General features: G+C 38.8%; 1 pseudogene; it reads right to left on the reverse strand.

The window, feature by feature from the left end:
- On the reverse strand, nt 1-23,617 carry LOC131252977 (probable histone H2B.1; annotated as a pseudogene).
- Between the last annotated feature and the right edge of the window lie 54 nt (nt 23,618-23,671).

Consider the following 23,671-nt stretch of genomic DNA (forward strand, 5'->3'; position numbering starts at 1 on the left):
TTGAACAAAAAGAACATATCATATCTGATTGGAGAGAAGCAATATCCATTTCATATCAGAAACCCATATACATCCACAGCAGAAAAGGAATAAAACTGGAATGGGGTAAAAAGAGGGGGAAAACCCTAACTCTTCAGAAATCTAGCCATAATTTGCCAAATCGCTAACCAAGATTCAAGAGCTGGTGAATTTCGTGACGGCCTTGGTACCTTCAGAGACGGCATGCTTGGCGAGCTCACCAGGAAGGACGAGACGAACGGACGTCTGGATCTCCCTCGACGTGATGGTCGGCTTCTTGTTGTAGCGAGCCAGCTTCGACGATTCCTGGGCCAGCTTCTCGAAGATGTCGTTGATGAAGCTGTTCATGATCCCCATGGCCTTGCTGGAGATACCAATGTCGGGATGAACCTGCTTCAAGACCTTGAAGATGTAGATCTTGTAAGTTTCCACATTCTTCTTCGATCTCTTCTTCTTCTTCTTGTCTCCGGATGCTCCTTCCTTTGGAAGCCTCTTCTCTGCTTTTGGCTTCTTTTCTGCAGGAGCTTTCTCCGCCTTCTTTTCTTCCACCGGCTTCTTCTCCGCTGGCTTCTTCTCGGCCTTGGGCGCCATTGGAGGGTATGTTCGTAAATACGAGAGAGAGGGAAGGGTAAGAGGGAGATGGGATCTTCTTTACTTGGTGCGTTGTAGGTGAGGATGTGTTTCGGTTTTGTTTATATAGAGGCTGAGACTGGTCTTTTATTGGAGGATAGGGAGAAGGTGCGGATTGGTGATGTGGCGCGAATCTGGAGCGTTGGTTTTTAGCGACAATCGACGGCTTGGAAAGACTTTTTGAGCCTTGCCGCGTGGGGAGTATTGATTGCGTGCTTTTTGTTGTGCTTGGATCGCTGACGTGGACTAAGTTTGAAACTTCGTAGCGGAAAGTCGCTCGCGTGAGACGGAGGCGTTCTTCGTCGCACGTTTGATGGCGTAATGTACGTGTACGAGATCTGGTCCATTTAATGGGCGGTTCATGCACCGCTGACTTCTTTGGACAGAAAATTAGATCAGTTAGGGCCTGTTTGGAAGCCTGGATTTGAAATCTTTGTATTCGAAACCCCCTGGATTTGAAATCCTCCTAACTGTGTTAGGCGCCCTAGATTAAGAATCAACTTAATCTAAAAGTAATTATGCATGGTGTATTTAGAGGGGTTTAAACTTAATTACTAAATCAACCTTAATATCTTTAATTTGAAGATTGACAAAGTGGTGTATTTAGAGGGGTTTAAACTTAATTACTAAATCAACTTTAATATCTTTAATTTAATGTTTGACAAAGTGGTTGTAATAAACCCGCTAAGATATATATTTTGTCCGAAGATGTTGAAATTCTAAGTCTGGGCACAAGCATAAGATAATGTCTGAGTGGCTAACCAACAATTTTTAACCATCAATTTACATGGACAATGTTTGTATGGCACTGGCCATCTTATTAAAGTAATTATAGTGATACAGTTGATAATCTAATTAGTTTGGGATATCATTAATGGGGCATGTGCCTAATAAATTAATAATGCAGTGACATGCATATTAGACGTTCAACTCTTGAAAGAATTTTAGAGTGGATTCCAAGCTTTTACTATGAATTTCAAACTCCCTCCTGGAGGGGATTTGAAATCCCTAGTTACTTTATGGTGCCAAATGATAAGAAGATTTGAAATTCTCTTAAATCCCCCCATATCCATGGTGCCACAGTGGAGATTTGAAACCGATGATGAGAGCTTGGATTACACCTAAAATCTTTTCAGTAGTTGCAGGTGTAACATGTGTGTCATCATACTATCATTCTATCGGGCACATGGCCCACTAATGATATTCAAAAACAATTAGATTATCAATTGCATCACAATAATTACTTTAATATAATGATCAGCACCATCCAAACATTTTCCATGTAAATCAACGGTTAAAAATTGTTGATTAGTCACTTGGACATGATCTTGTGCTTGTGGCCCATCCAAGACTTGGAATTTCATCATTTTCAGGCAAATCATATATTTCAGCGGGCTTTTTACAACCATTATGTCATATTTCTCACTAATTAGAGATATTAAAGTTGATTTAGTAATTAAATTCAAACCCCTGTAAATACACCATGCATAGCTACTTTTGGATTAAAGTGGATTCACAATCCAGGTGCCAAACACACTAGGAGGATTTCAAATCCAGGGGTTTCCAAATCCAGGCCCGCCTTTAGCATGCCACCGTTTAACAAAGATGTATGTATTGTTCTTTTTTCTTTTTTTTTAAACACACCCACACACACTCAAGCCGTAGTGAGATTTCACCACCTATGGGTACTCGAACCCTTGATCAAGTGTTGAAACTCCTGAGACTCTACCACCCGAGCAAGAGTAAGGACCATGTATGTATTGTTCTTGACTGTTGATACCGCATGGATGATTCACAATCCAGAGTTCGTATGCCCTAAACAATCTCGGCCATGAGATTGTACTTTGTTTGTCGACTAAACTGGGACCGTTGATCTCTTTTTTCTTTTAAATATCTCTTGATGAGTGAAATGACCTTTTTTTTTCTAACGATGTGAAATGCTTGTGCCCCCACCACAGGAAGTTCGTGTGGTCAAAAGCTATGTGGGGCCCACAATGATAACTGTGAACACCTCTCACACACGAGCGCGGCGTTGCCCTCACTTCCTTGGCTTTAATATTTATTTATTAGTGTAGCTAGACTATGGTATCGATTTAGGTGTAAAAATATATTTGATTCGGAATCACTAGCCAAATGAAGTTCAAAATTTATAGCCAGCTAGAAACCATAAAATTGCTTAAGGGTCGGAGAATCTTACAACTTCTTAACTCATGTGAATCTCGCAGTTAGTCTGCAATTGTAGATTTTGAGTAAGATCCTCAGTGACGAAAAAGGAAGAGGTTAGGCACCCTTTTTTGTCCGAACAATGTGCGGTTTCTACTTTACAAGATTTTACAATTTTTTTGAGATTCAGCAGAATTTTGGTATTTTTATGTTTGATTGTGCTTTGCATAACCCATAAGGGCCAGACAGGCTAAAATAAGGAAAAAAGAAACTATCTAGCCTTATATCTAGGGCTGAAAGTTGGGCGGGTTGAACCCGACCGACCCGACATTGGGTTGGACTTGGGCAAGATCTATTATGTCCGATCTTAGGCTTGGGCTATACAAACACCAACCCGATAAATCTTGGGTCAGGCTCGAGTTGAGGTCTTCGATCGCCCGACCCAACCCGAACCCGATCAATATATAAGTTACTTATAAATTATAATTGAGTGCAGATCATATGTGTTCGAAGACATAGGAAATTCCGGTGTTGTCAGATCTCATTGTTCCACATCATTTCTGATGACTCAAGCTAACAAGAAACGTAAAACCCCATTTTCGGATCCTGACACCCATTCACCAGGTTCCGATCCTGGGATACTACAAGGAGGATTTCAAGTCATCAGTCTGATTCATAATAAGCATAACAAAAGCATAACCCACAAACAATAACCATAAGAACACCACCACAAAATCCACTATGATCAAAAATTTTTTAGTACAATGCGGCAGAAAGGGGAAATACAATGCAACAAAAGAAACAAAGCTCCAGAAGCTCGGCTGCACGCTCCAACTATGGCGAGACTATGGCTGCGACTGCGTCCTGGCGTCACCTGCACGCATCAATCGTGCATAAGCTTATAGAAAGCTTAGAGGGTGGTGTAAGTATGTACGCAATATAAACGTGCTCAAAATGCAAGGTCAAGGTAATGCGGAATCATGGTGATGAGCACATGAATGCAATCAGCCGTATCAAGGCTATGCGGTGCAAGATATGAATGCTATCGGCCATAACACAGCCATGTGATGTGAGATGCAACTCAAGCAGGCCAATCCTCATCATGTATCGGACAGTTCTCATTCGGATAATCACCGGGTTCAATACACTCCAAATGGCACTCGCTCTCCTAGCCGCACGGTCCGGTGAGCGTAAGAAACCTCACTATCCGCCCGATCAATAGTCTGCCAATACTACCCGAGACGTCGATAGCGGACCCATTCGCGAGTTGGTCAAAGCCTAGTATTGCCCCTACCCTCGGGCGAGTAAGGCCACACTCCTTTCCAACCGACCACGACACAGTGGGAGACGCGGCCTCCTGGTATTCGGCCCTCATGCGCTCGTATATCCACTCGGTCTCGACGTTGGAGTCATCCTCTGGTACCATCGGGTTTAGGGATTTTCACCCAGGGACATCTATGGCGTCGCGATACTAGAAACAGTATTTTCGGTATCCAATCCAGCCACCCACGATGTGTCTGTAGAGGCTATGTCCTTGATGTCGCTAGGGCATACAACAATCACAATCACACAATGCAAGTGCATGAGTCACACTACCAGTCATGCAATAGTCCTGCGTAACCCATGCGCTCATACAGGGCAACTCCGCCTATCAGGGAGCTCGTAACAGTCTGCCCGAAGGCATATGCTATGATCAATCACTCCTCATACCAGTCATACATATGATGCGTATGATAATAAGTCATGGATCTATACTAAACATGCATATAGGGATGGGCTCTGCGTATCATAGAGATGGGCCTAGACGGCCTGCAGAGTATAAGTATGGACCTATCAGTGGGCCTTAAGGAGTGTGACAATGCGGATATTTAACCAATATTATCCTTACAATGTGGACGTCAAACCAACATTGTTCCCAAGGCATAGCCCGCCATAAAGTACCATTACACAAACCATAGGAAATCACACATTGCAATGGACCAATATACATCTCATTGGGCCTCGACCCATAGTTCTCAGATACATCAAATGGGCCATCTCATATGGGCCTTATATAAATCAAGTGGGCCGCATTAGTGGGCCTTATGTACATTGCAATGGGCCATAACCCATGGGCCTTTAAATACGTTAAATGGGTCGAATCACATGGGCCTTATGTATATACCAAGGTGAGCCTCAATAATGGCCACAAATACACATCCAGGTGGGCCTCAGCAACGGCCACAAGTACACATTAAGTGGGCCTCAACAACGGCCATATGGTTGAACAACTTGGATGCAACACATGCATCATGGTGGGGCCCATAGAGGCCCACCATCATATATATATATATATATATATATATATATTATAATATATATATATATATATGTAAATATATATATGTAAATATATACAATATTATATATAACATAATATTATATATATATATATTTAAATATATACATTTATATATATATATATATATATATATATATATATATAAATAGGTATGTATGTATATCCACACACACTCACACAAGTGCACACACACCCACATGCATACACACGTGCATACACACCCACATGCATACACACGTGCACACACGTGCACACTCACGTGCAGCAGGGAGGGGGTCCCACCGTCCAGGACGGTGCGGACGAACACATACATCAAGTAGGCCCCACCGTCCGTCTGTACGGTGGGCATGTAACACATGCATCACTGTGGGTCCCATGTGAGGCCCACCATAGCGTTTATCTTCCATCCGATCCGTTCATAAGGTCACACGGGCCAGGGTGAAGGGGAACAACAAATTTCAGCTTGATCTGGAACTTCTGTGGACCCAGAAAGGGTTTCAATGGTAGAGTTCAATTCACACTGTTTCTTGTGATGTGGGCCGCCCGAGCTTTGGATTGGCCTGATTTTTAGAGGGGGGTCCACGTCAGATAGTGGCCCACCAAATGGGCGGCGTGGATACAAAATATACATCATGGTGGGGCCCACGGATGGAGCCGTGGGTCCCTGCCTCTTGGCCGCCCGCCCGTGTAAAATGCAGCAGCGTCTGCTGCTGTGTCAGTGGCAGAAGGCGCTGCCCTTATATTTTTTTTTTTTGAAAATCCATGATCTTGGGGTTTTTTGAGTGCGGGGACCACATCAGGTGGATCCGTCCCAACTATCAATTCCTGGGTCTCAAAACAAACCCAACGAGCCCAACATTGGGTATTTTTCGGAGTACAGAGACGGTAGGGTGATTTTTGACGGTAAGGAAGTTGTTTTCGTATGCTCTGGCCCACCAAAAAAATTGGATTAGTCCCATCCTTAGGCTCAACGCCTAAAATGATCCCCTGAATGGGATGGACGGCGTGGATTAAGCACAAACATCAAGGTGGGACCTGCATGAGCGGTCCACCCCAAAACCCAAAGAAATTTCCTTTTTTTTTTTTGGTTCAACGTCCGCGTCTCGGGCGCTGGACGGTTTGGGTAAACACCGCCTCATGGTGGGTCCCACGCGTGAGTGGCCCATGTTCATCAAGGTAGGTCCCACATAATCATGGCCTACCATACATATAAATATTAATAAAATATTATAATATATCATTTACTCTAAGTAGGGGGGAAATCTCTCCTAAAATGAGGTGGGCCTCCCTATTTGATGGATTGAGTAGATTTAATATATTGGTGGGGCCCACTTCATTCTAAGGAAGAGAGAAAGAGAGGGAAAGAGAGAGAGATACACGGTGAGATAGAGGAGGGACCCCGCCACTATGGGCCCTCCATTTCATACATGCATACATCAAACGGGTCCCACCACATGTGGCCCAAAAAAATAGGAGAAATGACGGTGGATCACCCACCTTTAAGCCTCCTCCTTGCTCCCTTGGCTTCAAATGCACCTTTCCTATGCCTTGGATGGTGGATGATGGGGGATTAATGGTGTAGATGAGAGATGGGAGGGTGTAGATGGATGATGGAAGGTGGACCACACTTGTGGTTTGGGAGAGGAGTGTTGGACGTGAGAGGCTTGGTTGCTTGGAGAGATTTGAGAAAATGAGAGGATGGGAGTGATATGAGGTGATGGAGTGATGGGTGTAATTAATGAAGCATGGGTTTGTTTGAAAAGTGTGTAAAAGAGGGATGGGTGAAGAGAGAGAGAGTTGACTTTGGAGAAAGAGGGATGGGTTGTTGTACTTGAGATAAGGTTGTATTTAATGGTTGATTGATGAGACTCAATGCGCGGTGTTTCTTCGGAATAAACGCTGATCGGCATCTTCTTGCCTGGGTATCGATTCGGTGCGCAAGTCACGGCGTTGGAACCGCGGCGACGACGCGGTCGCTATGATACAACTTTCGGATCAAGCCGACGTCGGTGCGCGGGACCTGGCTTAGGATCGTGCGCAAACACCGAATACGGTACAAAGGTTGCCGGAATTTGACCGGAATGACCGCGGAGGCTAACGGAACAGTACGGACTAGGACACGGGTCTTACATTCGGTATTGTCGAATCTCATTGGTCCACATCATTTCTAATGACTCAAGCTAACAAGAATTGTTGGATTTCTCTCTCTCAAATAGATTGTGTGCTACACAACATGGCTTTTAAATGAGTAGTTGTCCTATATTTTAACTTGTTTGTTTAGAATAAATGAAGTTCTTTACGATCAATGTTGTCATGTGTGGTCGCATATGCGAATATGCGATCGCATATGCGCATATATTTGGCCCGATCGCATATGCGGCAATGGCATATGCGATCACTGCACATATGCGATTGCATACGCCACATGTGCTAGCATATGCGATCGCATACTGCATATACAATCGCATATTGGCCAACAGTCAGATTTCTGACCGTTTTTTTACCTTTAAAAAAAAAAATTCCAGATTTTTACTCTATATATATGCATTCTAAGCATTCCTACTTACAAAAAAAGCTCAAACTCTCTCTCTCTCTCTATTCTCTATTTCTCTTACTACATCCTCTCTTACTAAGCACTTTACATTTTACAAATTACAATCTACATTCTACATTCCATCCACTCCTCTCCATCCATATTCCATTTCCATATTTCTTTTCTTTTCTTTTCTTTCAACTGAAAGAATCAAGAGGGTACAACAAGAATCAAGAATCAAGAATCCAAGATACATGATGCATGATACATCATTTATACCATCCATATTCAAGAATCAAGATTCAACATTCAAGATCAAGAGTTAAGACAAGAGTCAAAAGACTCCTCACTCCTCTAGTCCTCTCCAATCTCCATCCACTAAGTTTTCTAAGTTCTAAGTTTCTAATTCTAAGTTTCTAACAACTTCTTTCTATCATTTTTTTTTAATATTTTGTTTGTTAATTGATTTGTTAGTTGTTACTTTCTTAATTGTTAGTTGTTACAAGACAACTTACAAGTTTGAAGTTACAACTTACAACTTACAAGTAAAGTGACGAGACAAGTTACAACTTACATTACAAGACTACAAGTTACATCTTACAAGTTACAACTTACAACTTACAACAAGATTTCAAGATTACAAGTACAAGACTACAAGTTGAAGTTAGTCTAGTTACAGCAAGATTTGAAGTTGGGAACCTCTTTTAGATTTGTTCGTTGTTACATTTATAATTTTACTTTTATTTGTGTGTAAATCTCTCTCTCTCTCTCTCTCTCTCTCTCTCTCTCTCTCTCTCTCTCTCTCTCCCCTTTTCTCTTTCTGCAAATGTAAGTGTGTAACTCAACTCTCTCTTTTTCTCATTTTCTTTTCCATCTTATTCTCCCTTTCTACAAGTGTAAGTGTGTAAGTGTAACTCAACTCTCTCTCTTCCTCTTCTTCTCCCTTTCTAGTTTCTACAAGTGTAAGTGTGTAAGTGTGTGTGTAAGTGTAAGTGTAAGTGTGTAACTCTCTCTCTCTCTCTCTCTCTCTCTCTCTCTACAAGTGTAAGTGTGTAACTCAACTCTCTCTATTTCTTATTTTTTTCCTCTTATTCTCCCTTTCTACAAGTGTAAGTGTGTAAGTATAACTCAACTCTCTCTCTCCCTCTTCTTCTCCCTTTCTAGTTTCTACAAGTGTAAGTGTGTAAGTATGTGTGTAAGTGTAAGTGTGTATCTCTCTCTCTCTCTCTCTCTCTCTCTCTCTCTCTCTCCCAAGTCCCATCTCTTTAGGCTCTTTAGTACTCTTTACTCTTACTTACTCTCTTAGATCTACTTCTTTCTCACTTCTTAGTTCTTCTTCTTATACTTTTTAGTCTCTTACTTTACTTTTTTTTTATTTGTAGTTTACTTTCTAGTTTCTAGTTAGTAGAACCTGGTTACTTTTTAGTGCTAATATTACACACACACCACCACTATCCACCATCATAATGTCTTCTTCCCAATATTCCTCTTTGAAGCTCAAGTCGAAGGACCCGGGTTGGAAGTATGGGTACTACCATAGTACTACCAAAAAGACTCACATAGTATGTGAGTTATGTGGGTTTGTGAGTTCTGGTAGCATTACAAAGCACAAACAACACCTTGCACATTTACCAGGGTCGAATGCAAAAGCATGCGACAAAATTACTCCAGAAATTCGAAGGGAGATCGTGGAGTATATGGAAAAACAATCAAGAAAGAAATACGATAGTGCCCTGCGTCAGGAGGAATATATGGAACAAGATGCATATGTAGATATAAATGTAGTTAATGTAGATGAAGCTAGTCCTACTCCCTCTACTTCAACAGGCCGGTCTAGACCACAAGTACAACCATCGAAAAGAGCACGAGGGCATGGGCCCATAGATAGATGGTGTAAACCACACCCCGAGGATGTGGTCGACCAAAGGGGTAGAAAAAAAGGGTCGGCTCAAACAACTTTAGAGAACCGGTATAAACAAAAATATAGGAAAACCACAATTCAATATTTTGCTAAGTGGTTTTACCAAACCGGCGTTGCTTTCAACGCCATTAAATCGAAAATCTTCAAGGTAATGATTGAGGCTATAGGTCAATTTGGACCTAGGTTTAAATCTCCTTCATATCATGAAATAAGGGAGACATGCCTAAAAACTGAAGTTAAATATACACAATCCTTCATAGCTGAATATAGGGAATCATGAAAAATATATGGTTGTTCACTAATGGCCGATGGATAGACCGATAAATCCGGTCGGTCTCTCATTAAATTTTTGGTAAATTATCCAGCTGGGATAATGTTCTTGAAGTCAGTGGATGCGTCGGGCCATTCACACACAGGAGAATATTTGTTTAACTTACTAGATAGTGTAGTTGAAGAAATAGGTGACGACTACGTTGTACAAGTAATTACAGATAACGCAGCCTCGTATGTAATGGTCGGTCTTCTTCTTATGGAGAAGAGGCAACGTTTATTTTGGACCCCCTGTTTGATCTTATGTTAAAAGATATAGGTAGATTATTTATAACGTGATTGCAAGGGCTACAAGAATTACGGTCTTTATGTACAAACACGCCCTTCTTCTCAGTCGAATGAGAAAATACATTAGGGGTAACTTACTACGTCCAGTCGTCACCCATTTCGCTACAACCTTTTTAACACTACAAAGGCTACATGCAAAGAAATCAGAACTTAGAAGCTTTGTAGTGTCGGCCGATTTTACAAGTAGGCCTTGGTCAAAGAAGGCTGACGAAAAATGGGTTCAACAAACAATTCTTTCTTAAAGTTTTTGGACTCAGGTGGTAAAGGCGCTAAAATCATCCCAGCCCTTAGTCTCTGTGTTGCGATTGGTGGACGGGGATGAGAAGCCCGCAATGGGCTACATATATGATGCGATGGAGAGGGCGAAAAATAAGATCATGTACCATTTTAACTATAGAGACCGTGATTACATGCCAATTTTAGATATTATAGATAGAAGATGGGGCAGCCAAATGTCATCCTCATTGTATTCGGCTGCTTACATCCTTAACCCAGCCTATTTATTCGCTTCTGCTGATCCAGCAGAATCATTAACTATGCATATGGTTGGATTTATTGATGTCTTGGAAAGAATGATTCCAGATAGAGGAGAACAGGACAAGATCTCAACTTTGCTGGACTTCTACATAAAAAGTGAAGGGATATTCTCAAGGGATATCGTGATAAGACATCGGACAATGAAATTACCCAGTAAGTACTTCTATGAATGAATGTTAGTATACATTGTCAACTGTGTACTGAACTCTTACAAAAAGTTTTTCTACAAAGTATCTCTAAGAGATCTAATGATTCTAACATATACTTAAACTGTTTTTCTCAGCTGAGTGGTGGGCTACCTATGGAGTAGACCCAAACAGGAAGGATCCAGCTCTAAAGAAACTGGCTATGAAGATTCTTGGACTCACGTGTTCTACCAGTGGTTGCGAGCACAATTGGAGCACGTTCAAGTCGGTAAGTAAAAGTTTAGATTGTTTAGTAATTGTTTTGTTTTTTTGTAAACTTTAATTTTTTAGTAGCCTAAGCTAAGTTAATTACCTAAATAGCTAATGCCAAATGCGCTTTCTTTCTTGCAGATTCATACCAAGAAAAGGAATCGCCTTGAGCTAAAAAAGTTCAACAACTTGGTTTTCGTTCAATACAATCAAAAATTGCGAGAATGATTCCAAAGTAGGAAAGAAAAGCTCTTTGACCCTATCTGCTTCGATGAGTTCGATGCAGATAACGAGTGGCTCGTAGAGACGAAGGACCCGGTATTTACTGAAAAGGATCTGACATGGGCACAAGTTGAAGATGTCGCATATGCATTGAAACCTGGTCAAGGTAGTAGTACCACTCGAAGGCGAAGGACAGGGGGAAGCCGGGGGGCGAGTAGTAGTCATCAACCCGTTAATGAGATTGAGGAGATTAAAGAAGGAGAAGGTGCTAATGATGATCAAATTGAAGATCATCCACCATTGGATGTTGATAAAGTATTAGTACGTACAGATGACAAAGAAATGGAAGAAGAAGAAGTGTATGTGGAAGAAGGAGATGACTCGAATGATGATGATGATGGTGGTGGTGGTGGACCTGGTGGTGATGTGCCACAATGGATGCTAGATCAATGTATATCATGAATCATGATTATTGATTAGATAAATAATAAATACATAACTTCTTAATTTTCTCTAATGGTTGTCTCATAAGTCTAAGTGTGTTGATGTTGTCGATTGTTTGTTGATAACTTGATATTGAATCATTGATAACTTGATATATTATATATTGTATAACAATCATAGTATCATGTACATGTAGTGTTGAATGTTGAATATGGATATTTGATATTTGATATTTCATATTTGTTAATTGTTATTGTTAAATGTAAGTATGTAATGTAACTACTAACTAAAATGTTATTTGTTAATGCTACTTAAGATCATTTAAGAAGTTAATTATATTGTAATTTGTAAATTACTAAATTGTAAATGTATGATGTATGATGTATCAACTATCATGTATGGAGTATTGTATGGTTTTATTTTTTTTACTTAAATTAAATGTATTTCATGTCTCAATGACATATAATAATTTATTTTGATTTTTCTGATTTTTTTTGAATTTTTTCTAATTTTTCTGATTTTTTTTCATTTTAAAAAAAAAATGCGAAAAAAAAATAAATATGCAACTGCATATGCGATTGTGTGATCACATATGCGCACACGCATATGCAATCGCACAAGATCGCATATGCTATTTGACAACATTGTTTACGATAAATAACAACATACGTAATTAATAAAATTATAAATATAAAAAATAAGATGTGTATTAAAATATAATAAACTAATGTAATCATTAAAATATTAGCATGTATTCACCCGACCAACCCGACTGAACCCGCTTGGGTTGGGCTTGGGTTGAGAATTCCCGACCCGAGGTTGGGTTGGGTTGGGTTAAGGTTGAGGTACAAGAACCTTGGGTTGGGCCAGGGTTGAGCACCAACCCGACCCAACCCGCTCGACTTTCAACCCTACTTATATCGCAAAGTCAAGTGGCATCGGATAAGCAAATAAAGTAAAAATACAGTGAATAAAATAAAACGCAAACTAACCTTACTTCGTAGATGCAAATAGCATCAGATAGGCAAATAAAATAAAAATGCAGTAAATAAGATGAAGTACAAACCAGCCTTTCTTCGCGAGATTTAAGATCTTATGTAGGCAAATGTAATAAAAGAAAATGCAAGAGGGAGAATAATGGAAAATAAGATATAAGGAAATATGAATGTTGTTTATGCACTTAGAATGTGTGGAGTAGAATACGATTTAAATGGAGGTAAATAAATTCTTAGCTTCAGTGACTTCTTTGATGTCATTTTTTGTCTTCCTTGTCTGGCAGCATGTCGGCATGTTAAAAATCTTTAAGGTTTCTCGAGCAGTACATCCGGGTGAACTAACCCTCGAACCCTCTCTATATTTTCTTATCTCTCTTTCTACTCTCTGTTTCTTTTATAAATAAATATATAAAAATATTTATTATAAAATAAATATATAAAAAATCATCATTATCTTTAAATTTTATATATATATATATATATATATATATATATATATATATATATATATATAATCATAATAATAATTAGTTTTTATCTTTTTTCTAAAAACTGTTTAAATGCTTGTATTTTTTTCGTTGTTTGTCCATTTTTGGTAATTTTAATCTCGTTGGAAAGATAATCAGATAAACTTCCTAACAATACTAGAATTAATTCAATCAAACCCTGTTTATCCTGTTGAAAATACGATCATTTAGTATATGAAATCACTTGTCTGCAATTTAACTTATTGTCTGTTTTCGATGATTTTAAGCTCATTGGAAATGTTGCCTGATAAGCTTTTCAATGTAACTGAAATCACTTTAATTGGATGCCGTTTGGCTAGTCTAAAGTGCGGCCAAACTTTTTATGGCTTTAGCCACTTGACAATGTGTGGTTTTGGTAAACAAACCAGGTCTTTCTCATCATAACCTAGATTGGAGGAAACTTATGTTTGTTAGCAAGTTCATTTGACAACATGTCCAATGAACCGTAAATCAGCTTGATTGGTCAACATTTTCTTTCAATAACACCATAGCCACTTTGTGTACAAGAACGATTGTACTTTCTTCAATCTTGAATATGTGACCTTTCACGTCTCAACACAACATTATGCGAGAAAACACAACATTATGCGAGAAAACTAAGTAGTACAGAGAGTGATCATTAGGTAGAGTTCATTTTATCCTTTTTTTCGTACATAGATTGCTATGTACAGAGAGTTCACAGGGTTCTAGAGTTAGGATGCATGGTTGCGACCGAATCGTTATTGGATTTGACGCTAGCCAATCAGGTCCATTGGTTGTCTCTAGGATGTGCCAAGTATGCTCCATGTTCGACCCACTTGGATTTTCAATGATTTCTAAGTAGGAGATCATTTATTAAAGTCAAGCTAAAGCTCAAAGAGTAGGTTATTCTCATTTTATGTGGGGTGTCTACAGATGCCCCTCTTTAACAGATGTTACGGGCAATCGAATGCCAAAGCAAGTGGACACCCCACTTTCCAAATTAGATTTAGACGTGGTATAGTCAACTCCCATTGGAGTGTCATTATTGAAAAACTTGTCCAGTTAATGAGTAATTTGGGTGTCTCTTGAAGGTTGAGGAAAACATTGTGATTTGTCCCTATGCATTTTACAGATTTACGAGACATCAAATCACAACCCATTCACCTTGTGATTCACAGTTTGCATCGAGGGTGATTTGCAAGTATGTATTTTGGGTGGTTAGTGCCCATGCGCTTTTCGTGGCCTTACGAGGATTCTCCTAATACGTTTGATATTGAAGAGTGGTTCTCAATGCTGCAAAATCCCCTAGGACTGCCTGTAAGACTGGTCATTGTAATGGGACAAGCGTCCAGAACTGAAGTCACCTCGAGTTATTTTTTCGTCATTCAAATTTTCGAATATGACATTGACATTGTAATAATCTTTTCCAACAGCTTAAAGTGCGGTTACGCTAACTTGGATATATTCAATTTGCATTCCAGGACGATTTAAGCGACACTGAAAGTTCAGACCGATCGCCCCACATTCTATTTATGATTCCAGAAAAAACCAATGATTCAGAGAAAACTAAAACTAATTATTGCTTTTGCGTTGATACCCACTGAGAAGTATGGAGGACCACCTTGTGCCTCGAATACTATACACATTGTTTTTTTTTTTTTTTTAATTTCCAGAAAAAATCCTCACATATAGAACATTATTCCATAAGGTTTTTATTGTAAAATATATTTTTAAGATTTCGTTACAGGCCATTTATTTTGAGAAGATCCAGTTGATCTCACGGAGAGGCATCGTCTAGCGGCTTTTATTTCGGCCCATTTTATTTCATTTTTTTGAATTTTTGAATAAGTCCAACTGGTCATTTCCACTAAGGATTTTAATGATCCTTATCAAAGTTAGTTCTTATTGAAGCATCTTCTCTGCTCAGTATTTAACTTCAAGTGTGCTTTTAACATAGCAACCCTACCAATTGAGGGAGGTTATTGTTGAGGTAGCTTCGATGCCTATGAAGAAAGAAAGTCTTATTAGGAACATATAGGCGTACTCTACTTAATTATACTTTAAATGTATTTTTAAGGATGTGACTATTTTTTTTTTCTTGTAATAGCAACTACGCGTAAGTTCAGTACATGTTTTGTAGGATGAAAGTTGGGAAGTATTACTTTTTTTCATCAATTATTTTGATATCGCATGTGTATTAGTTGGATCTCTATTTTACATACCGTCTTTTATAACTCCAATTTGTCATATTCATAGGTGGGATGTCGGACATATGGACAAGTCCTGCATGGACACCAATGCAATCGTCAAACAGAACTCTTGTTCAACCGACTTAGTTTTCACCCCGTGAGAAGCCTGTGAGATCCTTTGCCGAGTCTCCATCCCGAGCACCAAAAATCAAGTGGACTAGAAAAATGGATTAAGTACTGTTCAACACGTTGCTTGAGCAAATTGCATTAGGATGCAAAGCTGATAGTAACTTTAACAGAAGCATATCAAGCTGCAATTGGCGAGGTGAGGAGAAGTACACTCATGAGCGTGAATTGACAAAAAACACAAAACCGTATGAAGTATCACAAGAGAAAATATAATGATGTCAAGGATATGTTTGCCACAAGCAACTTTGAATGAGATAACGAGCAAATGGTCGTGACCGCCTTTGTTGAAGTTTGGGAAGAATATCTGCGGGTAAGAATTTATCACAACTGCTTAAACGAATGCACTTACACGATACATTGTTATTTTTTTGTATACTATTGTCGTATTACATTCTCTGCTTGCTAATCGATTGCCCACATTGCTTGATGTAGCCTCATCCGTTAGCTAAAAGACTTCAGGAGAAGATAATCGAGAGAGTGTATGATTTAGCGGTAATCGTCGGTTCGGATCAATCTACGGGACAGGGAGTAAGAATAAAGCAGTGTCCTCATCTCGAATTCAACGAGATTTGAACAAATCATGGACGGACCCGGAAAAGGATATGAAAGATACTATGTATTTATCAGGGGAAAATCTTGGGAACTCGACAAGCAATTATCAATTTCCCTTTGACAGTCAGTCCCAAGAAAATCATTCCTTGTGCAACACTCTAAACCGTACATCTGATTCTAATAACAATCATAGTGGGAGTAGTTCAAACAAACAGATGCGACCTACTCGTACTCATGGCTTACTTGGCATGTCTCTTAAGAATATAGTTGAGGCAATGCATGATTTTGGACTGGACAATGAGGTAAATCGAACGAATAAAGTGTTGGATATCTTTAAAGAGGTACAGGGGCTGATCAATGCTACGTTCATCAATGACGGTTAACTCCTCAGCAGGGACAAGAGGCGTTCATCTTTCTTTGTTAGTCTTCGACCAGAACACTGAGTTGAATGCTTGAAGAAAACTTTACATGGTTCGAAAGAAAATGTAGGTGGTAGGTCTAGTTGATGGATATTATTTTTTATCTATGATACATTGAAGCTGTAAGTGAAATCTGGACAACAACTTGGTAGGTACCTTCTTATGTTTTGGACTTGGAACTCCTTACCTTGCTTACCCGGATACTTTCAAATAAATGGATTTTATGGACATGTAATACCTTTATAATATTTGGTGTGTTTATATGGATATTAGTTCTTCATTTTGTTTCTCTCTCGAAGCTAACATATATATATTTTGACATTGAGCGCATATACTAGAGGGCCCCTATATTTGATATTATTCAAGCACTTCGATGACTACTTTTTTGTAATTTTAATCTGTGTTGGATGTCTTCTTTTCATGGACTCCTATTTTGTATGTATTCATCTATATTTCTACAGAAGTGGAACCCTTTTTCGTTCTTCAGGAAAATCATTTCATTCAACCATTGTATTGAGATAAAAAAGAGAGAGATATCGTAATGCAATCACGAGCAGCACTATGGGTACTTTATTATAATGTCATTCATTTGAAAATGATTTATTCATAGTATATATGTATGTACGTTGTAATTTGCCATAATATTTTCATTGTCGACATGTGAACACAGACGGGTAAGGATAAATATTATGTCACACTAGTCAACTGTCGTCCGAACATATACTTCTCTTGGGAGGAGGCAAGGTTGAAAGTCGAAGGATTCAGAGGATGTAAACATACTTCCTTCAAAAAATGGAAATATGCGACTAAATGGTGGAATGATAACCAGAATCATGCAAATGATCCATTTGTGGGACAACCCACGAGTGGAAACTTGTCATGGATTGATAGCTACGTGTTGTGATGAGGTAGTGACACCAACCTCATCTAGCTCGTTGATCCAATGTATGACCCCAACCATGGTTTATAGGGGTACGTTGACAAACGAGAGTACACCAACCTCATCTAGCTCGTTGATCCAATGTATGACCCCAACCATGGTTTATAGGGGTACGTCGACAAACGAGAGCTCTTTGTGGGTTGGAGATAGGACAGCCGCGATGGTCGTTGGGATCTTAGTTCTTTTTTTCTTTTTCTTTTTTATTATCATTAAGCTCTAATTTTCTTTATTAGATTATAGTGCGACTAACCATAAATACCTTCAAGAAATCCATATCTATATGAATGTTAAGATGGCACATGTAAATGGACTCACACTACACTAGGACTAGTTATGCTTGGAACGCTTTTTTATGTCATCGTATTATGTTTTATACTTTCATATGGGTTTCCATCTCAGTTTCTTATTTTTATATTTTCAATTTTGTATATTGTCCTAACTCTAAACTTTGTTGGATGACAACAAACCTTTCATAGGAGAGAGAGAGAGAGAGAGAGAGAGAGTGTGTGTGTGAGAGAGAGAGAGAGAGAGAGAGAGTGTGTGTGTGTGTGTGAGAGAGAGAGAGAGAGAGAGAGAGAGAGAGAGAGTGTGTGTGTGTGTGTGAGAGAGAGAGAGAGAGAGAGAGAGAGTGTGTGTGTGTGTGTGTGTGAGGGATTTTCAATGATTTCAAAGTGAAATTAAACCATTGAAATGCTCATTTTTTAAAGATTTACTCTCTAATAGTATTAAACACATCCGCTTATACTAACACCAGACACAGAGAATAAATCTTTTTACATCTCCCGTCTATAATTGTGTACTTTCAAGCCTTCACATTCTCAGAAGACAACAACATCATCATCATTTTTGGTACAATTTGAGCATTACACATTTGGTTTGTTATTTTGTTTTTATTTTTATCTGGGTGAAAATTGATGTTGTACATTTTGTGCATATCGGGCTGGGTTTAATATGTTCATGCCCATTACAGATTTGGACCTTTGAATGCCTATTTATATGTGAATTATTTGGATAGGTTCCTATTGACATATGAACTTCTTGTAAGTGTTAATAATGGACTGCGACCTCTTTTCTTTTTATTTCTTACTCAATTTTGATACAGTATAGATAATCTTCTTCTTTTTCTGAGTTTTATGAATGGTAAGGGGTCACATTTCTTTCATTTTCTATTACTGTCACTACTTTTTTTTTTTTTTTAACACACGCAGACACACTCACGCTAGTGGAATTTCACCACTTGTGGATACTCAAACCCTTGACCGGGTGTTGAAACTCCTGAGAGTCTATTACTGTCACTACCTGCTTTTGTACATTTTGTAGCAATGTCAGTCTTGGATGAAGCAGATCTTATCTGTGGCCTGCTTACCAGTAGCAGGCAAGATAGATGAAACTGAGGTGCCTTATGCCTCCAGATTTTCAAACTCGGTTTTGTTTACGGTAGCAATAAGTCATGTCACATGCATATTTGTTCCCTAGTACTAGATTTGTAGTCCTTTGGAAGACGCTATGTTTTTTCTGCACATGTCAACGCCATATCATGTCTCTTAACAGGTTCGACGAATTGAAATTCGTCTTCCAAGCTAGGACCATACAGAGAATGGAGCTCCGGATCTAGCACTTTCAAAGGATCAATGACGGGAAACTGCCACTAAGATCGTCAATTTGTCAATGCATTGAACTCATCATTGGCAAAATTGAAGGCATGAATCTTATTATCTTCTTTAAGATACGTTCAAATGAATTGGTTGGTATATGGGTGGATTGATTAGAACAAGGGAGCCTCTAAATCAAAAAATATAAAACCATCAACCAAACACACTCTAAAGAGAATTTGAAAATCTTTAAATGAAATATTTGGAGAGCGCAAAAAATTACTTCTCTAGCTGGGGTGAAAAATTACCAGTCAGGGAATGGTTGAAAAAATCATGGTCGGTCAGTCGGTCTAATCTAAAAAATATGATTCAACGGTGAGCTGATGGATTCTCTAAACATTCATGAGCAAAGATTCAATAGACATTGAAAAACCTGTTAAAAGTGCCCATTTAACCCAATCTCACAATTGTATCTCAAAAATCACAAGAAGATCCAAACAAACAAAAAGAGAACCAAGGCAGGGTAATAAAGCCAAAAATATTATAGAATCAAAGAAAGAAAAATTAAAAAGGAAAAAATTCAATTTCCTCTTTTCTCACAAACCAATCATTTAAAAAAGCATTGTAAGAAATTCAGCTGCATTGAAGAATAATTCCACCTCAAAAGAAATCATTGAGCTTTGACTCCTGTTATTTTGGGATCATATCTAGTATGCAAATTTCTCTGAAGTAAAATGAGAAGGCTAAAAAATCCCTTTAAACAATGTCCTAGATGCATCTTAAGTAAAGAAGTAATGTTAAGTATCTTGAAAGTGGTTGTACCAACCACATGGCAAGGGAAGATAGAGTCTTCACAAACATATGTATTTGTGATATTAGAAGTTAAAATGGGCAATGGAACCATCATTAAGGAAACAAAGGAACCTAATGAATCAAAGATGTTCTGTTTATTCCTATGCGAGATCAAAATCTGTTAGGCATTGGTCCTATGGTGCAAAATGGGTATGTTCTTCAATTTGAGAACAACACATGCACCATATATGACTAGAAAAATAAAGAGAGAAATAGCCAAGATTAAAGTGGAACATAATAGAAATTTTCTTATGTCATTCAAATATACAAGGAATTTGGTCATGGAATCTAAAATTGATGATCCATGGGTATGAAACAGAAGATTTGGATACTTGAATTTATAGTCTTAAAGTCACTGCATCAAGAAAATTTAGTAAAAAGCCTTATAGAAATATGTAGAAAAAATAAAGTCTGCGAGTGATGTAAAATGGGAAATTGTTGATGTATTGAACTCATCCTTGGCACAATTTAAGAAATGAATCTTATTCTCTTTTTAAAGATACATTTAAGTGAAAATTGCATTGGACTTATGTAACTGGGAATTAGGAAAAAACAAATGCAGGGATTAAATTCTTAGAGTTATGCACCTATGTGATTGCTTTATCAATGGCAATTTCCGTATTAGGAGAAACCTAGAAACACAGATTTGGACGAAGCCATTTTGTGTGGCATGTATAATGCTTAATGCCATCCGTTTCAGAATTTAACTTAACTTTCCATCATTTTATAGTTCAATTTTAAATACAAATATTCATATCAACATATCCATCTGTCTTTTGATTGCAGGATAGAACTGGCACACCCGCACGCGCGCGCGCACACACATGAGCTCCTGAGCCTATACATGCAATTTTTAATAAGGTTTTTCTACGGCAAGAAAATGAAAGAAAAAAAACAAAGTCTTTTTTTTTCTTCAAAAGTGTATGTATGATAGTAATACTCCATGCATTGTATTTTTTCAATGTGAATGACTTGCAAGTTGCAGCCATGATCTCAATTGTTTCAGAGACTGGTGATAATTTGGATTTGTTGCAGTCTCATTGAATAAGGGTTGTTAAGATCTCAGTTCTTTCAGAGACTGGTGATAATTTGGATTTGTTGTATGATCTCATTGAATAAGGGCTACTAAGATGAAAAATTCAGAAGATTTTGTTCAACTACTTCAGAGAGAGAGAAGGACAGGGAGAGGGACAGGGAGAGAGAGATTGAATTTTTCAAACATGTAGATGTCAGTCTGAGGGAATGACCAAACTTACATTCCACCCTTCCAAACGAACCAACATGGGATTCTCTACAACACATTCTGATTTGTAATGTTGCTCCAAACACATTGAGCAAATTATGTACATACAGTCCACCACAATCCAAACATAGTAACATAGGATTTTCAAACAAATCATGGTTTGTGATGTTGCTCCAAACATGTTGGGATACTTATCTCCATCCTGCACAGTTAATAGACAATCACTAACACATAATAATTGCACCACATCCAATTTCATTCCCATCCCACCTATTCCCATCTAATTCCATGCACCAAATGCCCCCTAATATTTTTAATTAGTGTACATATGCTGTGTTTGACAAAATAATTGTAATAAACCAATTAAAATACACAAAAAAAAAATAATTAATTAAATAATTTAAAAAAATTTAAAAAATGATGAAATTCCAAACAACAGATGAACCACAAGCATAAGATCACAACCAAGCAACTAACCAACAACTTTTAACTGTTAATTTACATGGACAATTTTTGGACTGCCCAAATCATTCTACTGAAATAATTTTGATAATGCAGTTAATAATCTAATATAGCCTTAGCAGTCAAGAGCAGCCAGCCCCGGCTGTCTATTTTCCCAACAATACAAAAAGCAAGTCTGAATCATCCCATTAGACAGATTGCTTTCCCTCTATAGATAGGATCAAGTACACCCACCTCTATTTTCATCTATATTAGAATATCTGGCAGGTCCAATCCTTCCTCAGAAACTGATAGAAGAAACACTGTAGGGGAAGAAAAGTGTTCCACCACCTATCTCACCTATTACATAACCTGATCATACTATCCAATCCTCCTCCCCCCAGTGGACTCTAAAGCCCTAACCTGTTCTCAAAGGGATGAGGGAGCATCCATTCTACTCCCAGCTCACCCCCTATTCTTCATTATTGCCTTCCAAACAAGCAAGCAGGGTTTAGTCAAATTAGTGAAGGTTTGGTACCCTCAACTGCTACGATGAAATACACTCAACTAAGAAGGAGAGGTTTGGTACCCTCAACTTGCTTTGGTCATTAGGGTAAGTGGATTCCAAGACACAACACAGCAGGTTGCAAAGCCTGAGTGCACTAGCACACCCTGTAGTTTGATTTGCTTCATCTGCTCCAAAAAGAGCAACTGCCCTAAAAAGAAATGGAAACAGTGATTAAGGTTTGATTTTTAAAGAAATGGAAGCAGTGATTAAGGTTTGATTTCTAAAGAACTGGAAACAGTGATTAAGGTTTATTTTCTCTTTCACCGAGGTTTCTCAGTTTTATTTTCTCAGCTTCATTTTCAAAACCACGCCCCCAAAATGGACTACCAAAACAAATAGACGGCGTGGATATACAACACGTACATCAAGGTGGGCCCCACAGTCATGGTCACACCAAACCCACATTTGTGGAAAATAACATTGCCCTCCTCAAAAGTAAGCTAACAACACATAAGAAACCGCAGAACATCCACGCACGAAGGAAAGACTTCCAAACCCTAGCAGCGCACGTTAGCAATAAAACAGATATAGCAGAAGGAATCAATCCGGCTTCCATCTCAAGCGAACTCAACCCAACCTGACACAACAATCGGAATCTGACCCACACAATTCATTAAACAAGAAGACCATATCAGATCTGAATAGAGAAAAGCAATATCCATTTCATATCAGAAACCCATATACATCCACAGCAGAAAAGGAAAAAACTGGAAAAGGAAATAAAATTAGGAAAAAAAAAAAGAGGGAAAACCCTAATTCTTCAGAAACCTAGCCCTAATTTCCCAAACCGCTCACCAAGATTCAAGAGCTGGTGAATTTCGTGACGGCCTTGGTCCCTTCAGAGACAGCGTGCTTGGCGAGCTCGCCAGGGAGGACGAGACGAACGGACGTCTGGATCTCCCTCGACGTGATCGTGGGTTTCTTGTTGTAGCGGGCCAGCCTCGACGATTCCTGGGCCAGCTTCTCGAAGATGTCGTTGATGAAGCTGTTCATGATCCCCATCGCCTTGCCGGAGATCCCTATGTCGGGATGAACCTGCTTCAAGACCTTGAAGATGTAGATCTTGTAGGTTTCAGCGTGCTTCTTCCCTCTCTTCTTCTTCTTCTTGTCTCCGGATGCTCCTTCCTTTGGAAGCCTCTTCTCTGCTTTTGGCTTCTTTTCTGCGGGAGCTTTCTCCGCCTTCTTTTCTTCCACCGGCTTCTTCTCCGCTGGCTTCTTCTCGGCCTTGGGCGCCATTGGAGGGGGTATGCTTGTAAATACGAGAAAGAGGGAAGGGCAAAATGGGGGGATTAGATTTTCTTTACTTGGTGCGTTGTGGTTGAAGATGCGCTTTGGTTTTGTTTATATAGATGATGAGACTGGTCTTTTATTGCAGGATAGG

This window comes from Magnolia sinica, chromosome 8 (assembly GCF_029962835.1).
Source record: "Magnolia sinica isolate HGM2019 chromosome 8, MsV1, whole genome shotgun sequence".
Classification (NCBI taxonomy): Eukaryota; Viridiplantae; Streptophyta; class Magnoliopsida; order Magnoliales; family Magnoliaceae; genus Magnolia; species Magnolia sinica.